This window comes from Bubalus kerabau, chromosome 6 (genome assembly GCF_029407905.1).
Source record: "Bubalus kerabau isolate K-KA32 ecotype Philippines breed swamp buffalo chromosome 6, PCC_UOA_SB_1v2, whole genome shotgun sequence".
Lineage (NCBI taxonomy): Eukaryota > Metazoa > Chordata > Mammalia > Artiodactyla > Bovidae > Bubalus > Bubalus kerabau.
Window position 1 is genome coordinate 109,906,880 of NC_073629.1, and position 13,606 is coordinate 109,920,485.

Genomic DNA, 13,606 nt, shown 5'->3' on the forward strand with positions numbered 1-13,606 from the left:
TTCTGCCTTTGAGGCCTCTGCTCTAAGAGGCATCTGCCTGGACTCCTGCAGTCACAGGGTTTGAGCTTACAAGGGGTTGTCAGGGAGACAAAAAAACCTCCAGATTCTGCCCTCAACCAAAGGTCCCATCGCACCAAGGGATAAAACCCCACCCAGGATTCCAGTGAGAACCAGACTCCCACCCTCACTGTGATCTCTTATCTCCACATAGCGGTCACAGCTCATCCACAGGCACTAGCCCACCTGTCCTTACCTGGCCCTGAAGCCTGACATTCCATTTCACAGGTGAGGAAACCAAAGCACAGAGAGTTGAAGTGATGCGCCCAACCCTAACCCAAAGAGAGCCAGGACCCTACCTCAGGCCTCCAGGCCCCTTTCCAAAAAGCATCCTGCTTTGTCCCACAGGAAGCAGACAAAGTACAATGAAGTCCTATGGAGGGTTCGGAGATTAATGATAAAACATGACTCACAGATAAAGTTGCACCAGCAGCATTAAGCCAGAGGAGCTTCCACTTCTTCCTACTTTGTCCCTCTAAGACAGAACTGACAAAAGCCCAAAAGGTGGCCCGCTCCCCACAAGCCCCCACTGTGCCTTGGAGTCACATGAAGCCAGGGAAGGAGGACATGCCGAGTCAGCACAGAACCTGCCCAGCAAACACAGGCAATTTCCCTTTGAACTCCCTGCCTCCTCTCTCAGCCCAGCCTCCAGAATGAGCCTGGCTGGGACCCAGGTTCTTCTGCTTGTAATTAACCATTATCAGCTGGTCGAGTCAATAATACAGTGAACTAAATCAGGCTAGGGCAAGAGACAGGAAGGAATTTTAGCCCCTTGAACATGAGGGAGCCCACATAGAATTTCCCTCTATACTCCAAACATGGCAGACCCTTCTGGGCCTCAGACTTTTCAACATGGATGCCCCCAAAGAAGAATTTTTTGCTTATTTATTGAACATCCAGTCTGCCAAGCAGCTCATAGGCCCTATCACCAATCTTCACAATAAGCCTGGTGCAGCTCTCACTATATTATCCCTAATTTATACATAAGGCGACCGACACAGAGAGAGGAAGTAACTTGCCTATGCTCACACAGCTGGCAACTGAGTCACAATTTTGACGCATTTCATTATGACTTCAAAGACTGTTGCTTTTCTCAGAATTCTCTTTCTCAAGAACTCCTATTTACCCATCAAAACCCAGTGTCACAGTGTTATTTCCTACGTGATGCCCTCCCTCATTCTCTCTGTTCACCTCCCCCAAGCAGGGTGAGCCATTCTTACCAGAATTCCGAATGAAGTTTTGACTTAGTGGCATTTGACTGGAGGGCCTAGGAGCTCCTGCATTTTGCTCTGCTAATTATCCCTTCTCCTTAAGCTACACATCCAAGGAATAACAGGGGAAAAAAATGGCACTTGTTATTAACTAGGTCAATGTCTGATATCCCCAGGGCATAACTGCTGTGCACAACCCTAAATCCAAGAGATAACTAAACCAGTGGCCAACCCCAAAGCAATGGACTCTAGAATTATTTGAAAAGAGAATGAGGCTTAATATCTGGCTCCAATCTTAGTTCCAGAATTTTTATGAGTTTGAAAACCCAATCAGAAGAGACAACCAGGGGACTTGTCTTAAAGGCATGTTGGAATCATAAGCCCAGTTTTCATTTCAGTTTTTGTTTCATGTCATTTGGAGGGTGAGTACTAATGGAGATGGGGGGTGGGAGCTAAAGTCCCCCAGAGCCACCCCTTCACACTGACCCGGGTGAGTACTAATGGAGACTGGGGGTGGGAGCTGAAGTCCCCCAGAGCCACCCCTTAACACTGACCCGGGTGAATACTAATGGAGACTGGAGGTGGGAGCTAAAGTCCCCCAGAGCCACCCCTTAACACTGACCCTGCTTGGCTTGGGTTTAGTTGCACCACAAGGACTGAGTGAGTGAGAACACAGCCCCCCTGGCAGCAGGTAAGCAGGACCCAGCCTCCTGAATCTGGCCTCCTTTGGGGGACGTGATCCTGGTGGATCAGACTTTTCCCTCCCCCACAGTGCTCTGCTCCCACAGCACCTGTTCATTATGCCCTCGCTCTGCCCATTTGCCTTGCCCTGGCCCAGCTCTAACCCGCCTGCAGGTCCTCAGGGTCTGGCCCAGGGGCTACTCCAGATGCAGAACAGACAGGTGAAGACAGGGTATGAAACACAGGAACAAAGGGTTCTGGGTAAGGGATCCTCCCAAGAAGTCAGAACCAGAATCTTCAAAAAAACACATGGAGAGAAGGAGCAGGGAAAGGCTGGAGACCAGTTGGAAAACAGAGAGCAAGACTGAAATGCCAGCAGGTGGACAGGTGAGCTGGCTAGGAGGTCAACAGGGCCTAGAAAGTAATAATGAGAATGTGATATTCATCCTGGAGCAAAGGGGAGTGACATGATCCGAGCCATGCTTGGAGAGATCTCTGTGGGCCTTGATGGGAAACAGATGGGGGGCAGCCAACACTGCAGGGAGCGCTTCTGAGGCCTCCTGCGTGTCCCCAGCCAAGGGCATGAGAATCACTTCCTGTGATGGTTCATTTTACGTGTCAATTTGACAGTGCCACAGGGTGCCCAGCTAGTTGGTCAGACATTATTCTGGATGTTTTTGTGACGGTGTTTTTGGATGACATTAACATTTAAATCCATGGGCTTGAATAAAGCAGGTTGCCCTCCATAATGTGGGTGGGCCTCATCCAGACAGCTGAAGACCTGAATAGAACAAAAAACCCTCCTCATAGAGCAAACAGGAGTTCAGCAGGCCGCCTTTGGACAGGAACTGCACCATCGGCTCTCCCGGGTCTATAGCCCACATTGTAGATTTAGACTTGCCAGTCTCTGTAATCATGTGGGCCAATTTTTATACTAAATGCCTTTATATGTGTGTGTATGCGCACACACATACACACACACACATACACACACATCCTATTGGTTCTGTTTCTCAGGAAAACCCTAACTAATAGAGTTCCCATCACAGAAGCTCACCCAGATTGGCTGTCCAGCCATAGTGCATAATAGGAGTGCTAAGTTGCTTCAGACTCTTGGCGACCCTGTGGACTATAGTCCAGCAGGCTCCTCTGTCCATGGGATACTGAAGGCAAGAATACTGGAGTGGCACATGAGGGACAAGACACAAAAGCAAAGTCAAGTCTGGTCCATTCTACCTGCCCCAAGGCATTGGCCCCGCTTCTCACCCCAAGGTTCTGGTCTGCTGCTAAAGGTAATAATAGCCACATAAAGTGTATACTAAGTTGATAACATATCACACATATTAACTCATGTAATCCTTCAACAACCCTGAAGATAGGTATTATTATGATATCCATTTTATAAATGAGATAACCAGGTCACAGACAGGCTCGGTAGCTAGCCCAAAGTTACAAAGCTTGTAAGTGAGACAGCTGGAACTCAAACCCAGCACTCTAGCTGGCTCCATAGTCTGGGATACTTTCTTTCATTGTAGGAAAATATACATAGCCTACAATTTACCATTATAAGCATTTTAAAGTGAACACTTAAGTGGCATTAAGGGCGTTCACATTGTTGCACAACCATCAGCACCATCCATCTCCCGAGACGTTTCATCATCCCAAACTGGAACTCCATACCCCTTAAACAATAACCCTGCATGTCCTCCTCCCTCAACTGGTAATCTCTATTCTATTTTCTGTCTCAGTGAACTCCAGCTTCTTCACATAAATGAAGTCATACAGTTTTTGTCTTTTTGTGTCTGTCTGATTTCACTCAGCAGAATGTCCTCAAACTTCATTCGTGTTGTTCTAAGTGTCAGAATCTCTTTCCTTTTTGAGACTGAATAACATTCCATCATACATGTATATTACATTTTGTTTATCCACTCATCCATTGATGAATGAACATTCTCCCTTTGGGCTATTGTGAATAGTGCTTCTGTGAACACTGATGTACAAATATCTGTTCGAGCCCCTTCTTTCAAATCTTTTGGGTATATACCCAGAAGCAAAGTCTGGAATCTTGAGTACTATGCAGAACTGTCCCTAAACAGTTTTAGACTTCTCTACAAAGGCAAAGAAAGCCACCTCCCTCCCTGGCTCTTCCCACCCTAGCTGCTTTCCCTCCCACTGTTGGTCTCCACTCTCCATATATCCCTGTCTCCAGCATAAGCCTTCCCTAACTCCAGGCTTTTATCTATCCTTCCACCCCTGTGTCTCTCAGGCATCTCAAACTCAACACATCCAAATTAGAATTTTCAGTTCATCCTCCCCCAGGTGTCACCATCTAGTCACTGGCACCTACAGCAAGCCTGAAACTGGAACCAAAATCCTGGGTGTCATCCCAGACACCTCCTTCTCCTGCCCTCACTTAACACGCACCATCCACTGCCAAGGCTTGTCAACCCTAACCTCCAAACAGCCCTGGAATCTCTTCACTTCTCTCCATCTTCAGTCTCAGCAGTCTCACCTCCCAGGCCAATGCCATTCTTTGCCTGGACCACTGCATCAAACCTCCCCTCCAATTTCTTTGCATCCACTCTCTGCAGACTAGCAATCAATTCTTGACACGGCAGGCATGCCCACAGGCAAACTTTCCCTGGTCTTCTGTTGCTTGTAGGATGAAGTCCAAAGCCTTTAAGATGGCCCAAAGCCCCAAAGATCCACTGCCTGCCACTTTTCCAGCCTCCTTTTATGCACCCCCAGCCCTGGAGGAACTTGCAATTCCTCCAAGGAACTTGCTCTGTAATACCCCAGAGTCTTTGCACCCACTGTTCCCTCTGCCTGTAACACTCTTCCTCCCCAACACGTCTTTGCCTGGACCAGTTCATACTCACTCTTTAGGCTTCAGCCAAAATGTCACTTCCTCAAAGAATCCTCCCCTTAACCTTGAGCCCCAGGATGAATCAGGACCCCTTGTTGGTCTCACACAGCCTGAGTTGTTTGCCTTCATAGCAACTAGTTTTAAAATTATGATATAATTATTAGAATAATTATTTCTCCCCTCTCCATCTCTTCCACATGACCATGAGCTCCATGGGTGCAGGGTCTTTGCCCATCTAGTTCCTCATTGTATGTGCAACACCATTGCTCAAAATATTATGTTTCAGATGAGTGTTATTGAACATCAAAGTACCTGACATCAGAAATGACCTTCAACTATTGGTAAATCCCACCGCCACCCATCCTGCCTCTACCGAGGTATGGCTATTCACCAAAACACACACCAGCAGTTCCACACAGGTGCCTGGTGACACACACAGGCACTTTCATAGGCACCTGAGACACACTGACACCCACAGCCACCACACACGGGCTTATGTGTGTGACACAAGCAGTACACGCACCCCCAGGCCACACACTCACACACTCACAGACATGCACATAGGTAGACGTGTGACACCACCCCCAGGTTTCACATGTGCACGCTGCCATACGTTGTCACACGGATGGTCACGCACCCACAGCCTTGGTCACAGACTCATATGCAAACTCTAGCACACACATGGCCTTGCACGCAGCCCATAGTGTCACTCACAGCCTCACACCCACACAACCCCACACTCCTACACTCTCAGCCAGCTTCCAGGTGACAACTGGGGTGGCTTCTAAGAGCCCCAGGGCTGGGACAGCCCTTCTCAGCTCCTGGATGTGACTCTCTCCCCAAAGCCCCCCAGAAGCCTTCGAGCCCTTTCCAGCTCATTCCAGCCTCTCTCTCAGTCATCTGCCCACCAGCCCAGTCCATCTCGGGTCCCAGACTGCAGGTTCAAGGCTGGAGCAGATGTGAGAGGCAGGGCTGAGGGGATAGGACCCACGCAGCAGAACTGATCACTACTCCAGCACCGCTGGGAATGATTTGCTCTCACATTTTTTATATATTTCCATATAAAATTGCTCGCTCTGATTCTTGGGAAGAATGCAAATGAGAAAAGTCCCGCAAACAATGAAAGCGGCTGGGTAATAAGGAGCCATTGTCATTTCTTGGGCTTTGAGCACTTCTCATCCCAGAAAACAGGAACTTAATTACATACAGGAGCTTGGTGTTGCTATAGGGGGTGATGGAAGAACTGGACTCAAAAAGGGATCTACATGGATGTGAATGTGTGTGTGTGTGAGCAGGTGCGTTTGTATCGTGTGTGTGCGCTGATGTGAATGTGTGTCTATTCCACTTTCCTATATCTACCTAGCAAACTACCCTCGAAACCTAGTGACTTGAAGGGGAAAGGTGGAGGAGGGATGGACTAGGAATTTGGGGTTAGCAGATGCAAAGTGTTACACATAGAATGAATAAACAACAAGGTCCTAGGTATAACACAGGGAACTCTATTCAATATCCTGGGGTAAATCATAATGAAAGGAATATAAAAAAAGAACATATGTATGTGTATAACTGAATCACTTTGCTTGACAACAGAAATTAACACAAAATTGTCAATCAACTACACATCAATTAAAAATAAATTTTAAAAATTCGTGGCTTAAAATAACAATCATTTTATCATAGCTCACAATTTTGTGGATCAAAATTCAGGCTAGGCTTGGCTGGGTAATTCTCCTGGTCCCTGGAGTGGGAACAGAAATAGTGATTTTCAGCTGGAGAGCAAGATGGTCTTCTCCAAGATGGCTTCATTCACGTGTGCGGTACCTCAGCAAGGGGATGAAGGCTGGGCTCCACCAGAACTTTTGACTAGAGCTCTTCACCAGGCCTCTCCAGCAGGACGGTCAGGGTGTCAGACTTCATATGGTGGCTCAGAGCTCTGAGGGGGTCCCTGAGGTAGGGGGAGGCGGCAAGGGTTCTTATGGACTTGATTTGGAAGTCTCAGAGCCTCACGTCCACCACATTCCTTTGGTCAAGTAAGTCTCCAGGCCTGGCCAGATCCTCAAGGAAGGGAATCAGCCTCCATATGTCTCAGTAGGAAAAAAATGGGACTGTAGTCCATGGAATTCTCCGGGCCAGAATATTAGAGTGGCTAGCCTTTCCCTTCTCCGGGGGATATTCTCAACTCAGAGATCGAACCCAGGTCTCCCACATTGCAGGCGGATTCTTTACCAGCTAATCCACCAGGGAAGCCCAAGAATACTGGAGTGGGTAGCCTATCCCTTCCCCAGCAGGTCTTCCCAACCCAGGAATCGAACTGGGGTCTCCTGCATTGCAGGCGGATTCTTTACCAGCTGAGCTCCCGGGGAAGCCCCAGGAAAAGTCGCAGTGCATCTCTAATGCACCGCTGTGTCTATCACACTCCGAGAAGCCATCATAGAGTAGTGAGAAGACCCTGCATTTACATGCGCATTAGTGGGACCTCTCTGGTGGTCCAGCAGTTAAGACACTATGCACCCACTGCAAGGGGCACAGGTTTGATCCCTGGTTGGGGAACTAAGATGGCACGGGTTCCATCCCTGGTCAGGGAACTAAGATCCCTCGTGCCACACAGTGTGGCCAAAAAATAGGACACAAATGAACTAAAGAGTGCATTAGAGGTGGTATGCTGCAGTCCATGGGTTCACAGAGAGTCGGACACGACTGAACAACTCAACAACAAGAGGTGGGTTTGAATCCCAGTGCCTCTGCTCACAAGCTGCATGGCCTTGAGCAACCTAAATAATTCCTCGCGGGCTCAGTCTCCTGATCTGTCAAAGGCTGTTGTTGTGAGGACTCATATGCAAGATTCAGGCAACAGCATTTAGTGAGCACCTACTGTATGCTAGATGGCCAGTGCCTGCGCCTTTCCCCTTGCTTTCCTCCCCCACTCTCCTGCCCCAGCACGCGCCTAAGGGGACTCTAGAGATGAGGGGGAAGGGTAGGAGAGAGTCCAACAGCCTCTGAGGTCACATTAGAAGCTGACCAGCAGCAGCCTGGCTCCTGCCAGCCTCCTGATGGTCCTGTCTGCTCCCGTGCCAAGGCCCAAGGTGAGCCCAGGAGCATCAGCCATCTGGTCCAGCTGGGCCAGCGAGAGGCAGCTTTGCCAGCTCAGGGGCGGCCCTGGCTAACAATGGTGTTAATTTTTCATTTGTTTGTTTGATTTTCTGCAGTGAATGAGGAATGCTGCAACAACATCTGGAGCCGCCCCCAGCGGAAGCCTGCAGAGCGGCGGTGGCAGCGGTGACAGCTCAGAACGCAGCCTCTCACCGTGTGGACATCCACGCATACAGCAGCACACGCAGACTACGTGCACGTGGCCATGTCTGCATGTCCACACGTACACATGAACATGCATGTATGTTTGTACACCACACAAGCATGCCCTGTACATGTGTGCTTGTGTGTGCATGTATGTTCTGACATGTGCATTCACACCTATGACCCATACACATACGGTCATGCCTGCGTGCACGGATGCACATGCTCAGATGCACAGGCCTGGCCACAGACACAACCACGGCACAGCACTGGGACTGAGATAAGGGATCCCAGTTCTGGGCTGGAGCTTGGGAAGGCCACAGCCCCAGGGAGGCCCCAGGAATCTGCGCTCTCTGTGCCCCATTCAAGTCAGCGAAAGCCAACCCTGTCCTTCGATCTGGAACTGGAGCCCAGCTTCCCAGCCCCTCTCCTTGGCGACACAAATTTCCCTGCCCCTGCCCTGCTGCCTCCCCAGACCTGGCCCTGCCCCAGCCTGATCACAGCTCCCCATCCCTATCCTGGAGGCTGATGTGAACAGCTTCCCCCTCTGCTCCCAGCAGCCTGCTCACCACACCCCCTCCCAGTGCTTAGAGACTGGTGCTTGCGGACAGTCACCTCCCCTCCTTGAATGATGCGTTCTCTGGTTGTGAAATTGGAGGGTTATCTAGTCAATTTATTGACTAGACTACCACAGCCCAGGGGCACATCTGCATGGAGCCGCAGGGCTGTGTGCCTACACGTGTCTGTGCCTGGGTGGATCTACACACGTGCTTACGTTCATGTATTTGTGCCGCCAAGTCTACCTTTGCATGTCAGCGAGTATCTACACGTCTGTCTGCACACATCTGTGAATGTCTGTGTCTGTGACTCTGTGTGTAACCCTGCATTTGTAAGTGTGTCTGTGTGTTTGTATATCTGTGCTTGTGTGCTTCTGGGTCATTGTCTGGTCATTGCGTGTCCTTATGTCATGAATGCCCTTACATATATGTGAATCTGCAGAGCTGTGTGTGTTGATGTACAGGTGTGCATACTTACGTCTCCGTGCTTTTACACATATGTCAGTGTGCCTGTGTGTCAGTATGTCGGGCTTCCCGGGTGTCACCAGTGGTAAAGAACCCGCCTGCCAACGCAGGAGATGTAAGAGATGCGGATTCGATCCCTGGGTCGGGACGATCCCCTGGAGGAGGAAATGATAACCCACTCCAGTATTCTTGCCTGGAGAATCCCATGGACAGAGGAGCCTGGCCGGCTATAATCCACAGGGTTATAAAGAGTCAAACATGACTGAAGCAACTTAGCACGTGTGCAAGACAGAGCATGGCTGTGTGTATGTCAGTGTGTGCCTGTGTCTGCATGTATGTGTTGGAAGCCGGGATGAAAGCAGGAAGCAGGTCAGTGTCAGGACATGATCCTTGGTTTCTTTCAAGCTCCGGCTCCATCCGGACTCAGCCATCCAGCTGGGTGGGAAGCAGGCAGCGAGAGAGAACAGAGCTCCCCAGACCAGAAGCAGGCGTCTGCCCAATGGTGCAGTGTGGTCACAGAGGCCAGAAGGCACAGGGGCAAGTCTGTGTCCCTGAGGCCCCTCGCCCCTCACCTGGCAGCAGGCCGAGGATCTTCAGAACCAAAGGACAATGGGGAAACCTCGCAGTTTGTTCCCTGTGTGCCCCTGCGTCTCCTGTGGGTCTCCGTGCGGGCTCCTCCCCTGGACCCTCTCCCTGCACACAGGTGTGTGTCACTGATCAGCTTTATCCTTTCTCTCATTCATCCCTTCCCAGGCAGAGTGTCCACATCTCTCTCTCTCTCACACACACACACACACTCACAGTGCACAGGCCTTGGTCTCCATCCTACTCACACTCCTTGTGAAACACTCTGGCACACATTTCCCTGGGTCTCCATGATTCTTTCCTTCTCTATCCCCTCATGCCCTTCTCCCAGTGTTGGTAAGAACAAGGTCTTTGTCCTAACTGCTGGAGTAAGGTTCTTGGGTTGCTAATAATAGAACCCAATGAACAGCATGGGATTTTTAAAGTGGGATGTTATGAGGATACAGGGGTGTCTTGTGAAACTCAATGGCAGAACCAGAGCCCAGCATCCAAAGGACTATAAATCTAATGGGAACACAGAACCTTCTGTCTTCATCTTCTCTCCCCTCTTCCTTCTCTTTCAGCTTCTCCATGTACTTGAGTAACCAAGGATGGCTGCTACCCCACTCCTGAGCTCAAGGTACCTCATTTCCAAAGACTAGCCAGGACTGGCCAGCACCAATGGTTCCATGACTGTGAGAGAGGAAATATGAGTGGCGAAGCTTGCGTCAGTTATCGACTGGTGGTCCAATCAGTAATGACTGGGAGAGGAGTCACATAGAAACATGGCTGCCAAGCCCCACCCCCTGGGGATGCCCAGCAGTTCTCAGACAGAAGATCTCAAGTTCAGTGCCCCGCAGGGTGAATGAGGCACCCAGGGTCAGTAGGTAAGGAGTCCTACGGTACTGGATGTGCAGGCCTGGGTCTCAAGAATGCAGATGGCAATGGGTGCTATGGATTGAACTGTATTCTTGTCCAACTCATGTACTGAATTCATCGAGTGAATGCTGACTCTCAGTGTGGCTATATGTAGAGATGGGAAGTAATTAAAGTTAAATGAAGTCTTTAGGGCGGGACCCCCATAGACCAGAAACTTGATCTGGGACTTCTAGCCTCCTTAACTATGAGAAAATTAATTTCTGGGGTTTAAGCCACGCAGTCTGTGGTGTTTTGTTATGGCAGCCTGAGCTGACTGATATGGTGGGTTTATCCATTTCCGAGTCTTCAAAAGGTAGTGATGTGAAATCTACAGGACACCATGAGATCTCCCGGGGCCAAGGATAGGACCTGGGAGTAGCCCACACTACGATCTGTTCCCCAAGAGCACCCTGTCTTTCTGATTGGATCTGCACTGCCCACAACCCTCCGAGCCCCAGCTTAGGGGCAGCACCCAGCAGCAGCCCCTCCTCTGTCTCCCTTCTAGGTATACAGCTCCACCCTCCCACCACACCCGCAAGCTGGCAGTGACACTTTGCATGCCGTGTCACCTCTTCCTGGCTTTATTCTTACCTCTACCTATCCTGGTCCTGCCCTCCTGCACATCACCAACTAAGAAATCCCCCAGGTTGGGGTCGCGGACAGTGGTGCTCATATAAGCATCAGCACCTCCCCCTTCCCGAGGCAGGTGACCCTGTTAATGGAACCAGAGCTCCAAACCATGGTGAGAATGGGAAGAAAGGCTTCTCTCACTCATCGATCCAGTTATTGTGTGTCCTTTCTTTAGATAAAGCAAAGACACTGAGAGACTCCAGGTCCTGCTCATGGGCAGGAGCACAAACTCATCAGTCCGGGCTCCTCCATCACTTTTGCTCCGAGACACAACAAAGGCCTCTCAGCCTCAGAATAGCTAAACCAGCTGGCTGACAGTGTGCTTTCAAGGCATGCCTGAGAGCACTCATTTCAAAGCACGTGGTCTACCCAGCCTCAGGTTAAGAACTGGGTTCACAGTCTGCTGGGAATCTGCTGGCAGCTGACAATAATCATTCTTTTCTCTGACATTTAATGAGCACTTACTATGTGCCAAGTACTATGCTAAGCACTCTACAGACATCATCTTGTTGAATTCTCAGCCTCTCTGTTCAGATAGGTCTTATGATACCCATTTTTTTAGACAAGAAAATGAAGCCTCAAAGGTTAGATAACTTGCCCAAGAATCACTAGCTAATTAGTGGCAGAGCCAGGATTCCAATATAGTCTGTCCAACTTAAAAGCCAGAACTCTGAGCCTCTGTGTCCTGTTCTCACTACCAGGACAGGCATGTGTGGCTGGGGCAGTGGTCAAGGGGTAACTGTGTGTGACTGAGCGGCCTACCCTTGCCTGCAGCTGACAACTACAGAGACCAAAAAGACAAAAGCTGACCAACCCCTATGAGAACAAAAAATTCTGAGATTCTTCCAGCGTCTGTCCTCACATACCCAATAATTCTGCACTGCCTGGTTTCCTGCTTCAAGTGCGTGTTCTCACTTCAACTGTACACCTCTGGAGGGCGGGACCTGGGTCCCCCTCTTACCCACATTCCCCAGGGCTGCACAAAGTGGAAATTCAGTACCAGCTTTCCCTATGGTTGTCTTCTGGTTGGTTAAGTGGGTGGTGGATTTGGTTGTTTGAATTGTCAGGTGGTTGCTTAGATGGTGGGAGGGTCAATTAGTCAAATGTTGATACAGTTGGATGATGTCAACATGTGGGGTGAGTCTAGGGGAATTTTCTGAGTGGGCCACTTACCATTTGATCCCAACGGGAGTTTCCTTGGGGCTCAAAAAACTCTCCCCAGGAGGAAATACAAAATCTTCTAATGCTTCTCGCTTCCTTTTTCCCCTCCCCCTGCCCAATCCCAGGCTTGCAACAAGGATCGGGGTGGTCTTCCTTCCTCTCATCAGCTCCAAATTGTCAACTAAAGAGGACCCGGTCCCTGGGAGGGGCACTGAGTAGCCCGGCATGGTCACCCCTGGAAGCACATGGGTAACTGGACTTCCTTGGTTGACTGCGTGGGCCATGGGGTGGCTTCCTGAAGTCTGGAATGCTGCAGCGTAGAGAACAAGGGGCCCAGCACTTGGGAGAAGCTCTGCTCCTCCTGCCCAGGAAAAAGGTCATGTGCTCCGATATGAGTAATTAATTTTCTCCGAGCCATGTTGAAAAGGTTAACCTGATTTATGGCACGCAATTGAGTGTAGAATGGGTTGTGTATCTTGTAAAAGGTCCGTTCTGGTGTCTGAGTCTATAGATTCGCCCGCAGCTAGGCATCAGCTGGGAGCTGGCCCTTCTTTTATGCCTTTATGCGGAATTCACAGGAAAATCCCAGAGAGAGCCCCACTTGGCCAGAAAGTTGCTTCCTGGACTCCAAAGCCTAGGGAGGGGTCATTGGCAGGTACAAAGGAGGGAGTCTTCTGCTCCTGTCACAACCCGCAACTCAGCTTCAGCCTCAGCCTTAATTTTCATGCAACCCAGGGTTCAGAAAGAAAAGCCCATCTCTGGGCTTGAGTTCTGAGTTCAAAACTAGGTTCCTCCACTGACCTGATTCTGAAATGGGGTGAAGACTTCTTGCCCTCTGACCTTTCTTCTTGCCATTTACTAGCTATGTGAGCCTAGGCAAGTTACCTAACCTCTCTGCACCTCCGTTTCCTAATCTGCAATAATAATAGTACCTATCTCATAAGGTTGTTATGAGGATTGCTTGAGTTGACATTTACCAGGTCATAGTATATGGAGCACAGTGTCTGTTAAATAAACAAAATGTGAAGATGAAAGAGGCTCCCTTCTCAGGGAGGTGTCAGGCAAGCACCATCACCTGAGTCTTGGCTCCAGCTGAGAAGGGTGCCAGTAGTCCTAGGGCTTCAAGGACAGATGGGACTATGTTGAACAAAAAGGGAGCTGATGGAGATGGAACACAGTGGCAAGAAAAGTTTTCTGCCTGG

The 13,606-nt window shown here is 49.7% G+C and overlaps 2 long non-coding RNA genes across 3 annotated transcripts in view; one reads left to right on the forward strand and one right to left on the reverse strand.

Annotated features, from left to right (window-relative positions):
* LOC129655683 (uncharacterized) overlaps positions 1-1,479 on the reverse strand; it is a 23,910-nt gene extending 22,431 nt beyond the window's left edge. The window contains exon 1 of the long non-coding RNA XR_008716081.1: positions 471-1,479. This is a non-coding gene — a long non-coding RNA (uncharacterized LOC129655683). The remainder of the gene's footprint in view (positions 1-470) is intronic.
* LOC129655682 (uncharacterized) overlaps positions 1-10,191 on the forward strand; it is a 12,039-nt gene extending 1,848 nt beyond the window's left edge. The window contains exons 3-4 of one of the 2 annotated variants that reach the window (XR_008716080.1): positions 8,022-8,206; positions 9,537-10,191. This is a non-coding gene — a long non-coding RNA (uncharacterized LOC129655682). Of the gene's footprint in view, positions 1-8,021; positions 8,538-9,536 lie in introns of those variants that run through there. The other variant, XR_008716079.1, reaches the window with a different exon arrangement.
* Positions 10,192-13,606: the final 3,415 nt, after the last annotated feature.